The 1,942-nt window shown below is 34.2% G+C and overlaps 1 long non-coding RNA gene across 1 annotated transcript in view; it reads right to left on the reverse strand.

Annotated features, from left to right (window-relative positions):
• Positions 1-394: 394 nt before the first annotated feature.
• Positions 395-1,942, reverse strand: part of LOC111088713 — a 19,909-nt gene continuing 18,361 nt past the window's right edge. Inside the window, exon 3 of the long non-coding RNA XR_002613148.1 lies at positions 395-1,230. This is a non-coding gene — a long non-coding RNA (uncharacterized LOC111088713). The remainder of the gene's footprint in view (positions 1,231-1,942) is intronic.

Genomic DNA, 1,942 nt, shown 5'->3' on the forward strand with positions numbered 1-1,942 from the left:
GATGACAGAGTCCAAGATATCGTTTTTACCAGTGTTCTGTACAATTCATTATGTAACCCTATACTCGATGATAGCCGCACGTGCTGCCGAAACGTTGCACACATTTTTTTTTTCTTCTAAAGGTATCATTCCACCTCACAATAAAGTTTAATTTTCTAAAGTCTTTACATGAGGGAACTATAAACAGGATGTAACTAGTGCTATAATCAGGGTGTGACTATGATCAGTTGACAACTTTAACAAAGATATGATTCACCTTATAATAATGAGATCTGAGCTGTTTGAACTACTACTCTTAACGAGAGTGGTTAGACAACAAATGTCGTGTTGTTGCTTTTATAGAGGCATAGATCTCACTTGTACCTCACAGTTAAGTGAAGAAGTTACACAGAAACATGATCAACATGATTATTAATTGTTTCTATAAAGGCATAGATCTCACTTTGTATCTCACAGTTAAGTGAAGAAGTTACACAGAAACATGATCAACATGATTATTAATTGTTTCTATAAAGGCATAGATCTCAATAAAGGCATATATCTCATTTGTATCTCACAGTTAAAGGAAGAAGTTACACAGAAACATGATCAACATGATTATTAATTGTTTCTATAAAGGCATAGATCTCACTTGTACCTCATAGTTAAGGGAAGAAGTTACACAGAAACATGATCAACATGATTATCTAATTGCTCCTGCTTCTCATATTTTACATTTAAAGCCTTCTCGTATTGCGTCAGTAAACAAATCACTGAAAGTCACCCGAAGAATAGCAACAAAGAAAATAAGAACGATCCTCATATTATCAATACACTTCTTTAGTAAACAGTAACAATTCGTAACAGAAAGGAAGTTTTCTGAATGTGTAACATTTTAATTCCAGTACCATTGATAATGATTAGCCAGCAAGATACCAAATAAACATACTAACTTATCTATTCCAGTAGTCAGAATGGGACCACTAGAACATAAGGGCTCTTAACGAAATTATTTGTTTGTTGTTAAGCATAAAGCTACACAGTGGGCTATCTGTTCTGTGCTCTCTGCGAGTATCGAAATCCGATTTTTAACGTTATAAGCCTTCAGACTTACCACTCAGCCACCGGGGAGGGAGACTAACGAAACAGAAGTATCAAGCCCTGTTGAAGTTCACCCTGTAGTCTTTCCAATAGAATCAGAGGATTGGATTATACTTGCAATTATCTTCAGTCCGTCACCAGAAATTAAACCTGAAGTAAGGAGGAAAAAAAGAATAAACATATTTAAAACTGATAAAACAATAGTAAATATTGCAGAACAAGAACAGACAGAAAGACAAGTAAAAATAGGCGTCAAGAAAGAAAGAATGTGTGACGAGATTAGTAACAAGGACAACAGAGAAGGGAAAATAATTAATAACAAGGACAGAGGATAATGAAGAACCAAAAAATTGTAACAATGAGGAAGGAAACACTTGCCAATTGTAACAACGAGGAAGGCAACACTTGCCAATTGTAATAATAAGGAAGGCAACATTTCTTCCATCTGTTCAACATCACAAGAGGACACATCAACAAACAGTAAAAAAATGGTTAGGTTGCTCAACAGAAAGATGTCCGAAATGATGTTTTTTTTTTACTTTGTCAGATTTTCCTTATGATGGAAATCATATGTCTGGAGTGCTTGAAAAAGCAGAGCAAGAATACTAGAAATCTAATTTACTACTTTTATTACTGTGTGTCTTGTACTTAAAATCATATATATACGTTTATACTTTTACATGTAGCTCCAATGTTTAAAATACAATTCAAGTTACCCACAGTGGATAATTTGAATTGTACTTTAAAGGAAATTTGTTTGTAATTAAGCACAAAGGTACACAATGGGCTACCTGTGCTCTGCCCACCACGGGTATCGAAACCTGGTTTCTAGACATACACTTAATGCATTTATATTTATATT

The sequence above is a fragment of the Limulus polyphemus genome, unplaced genomic scaffold (genome assembly GCF_000517525.1).
Source record: "Limulus polyphemus unplaced genomic scaffold, Limulus_polyphemus-2.1.2 Scaffold4278, whole genome shotgun sequence".
Taxonomy (NCBI): domain Eukaryota; kingdom Metazoa; phylum Arthropoda; class Merostomata; order Xiphosura; family Limulidae; genus Limulus; species Limulus polyphemus.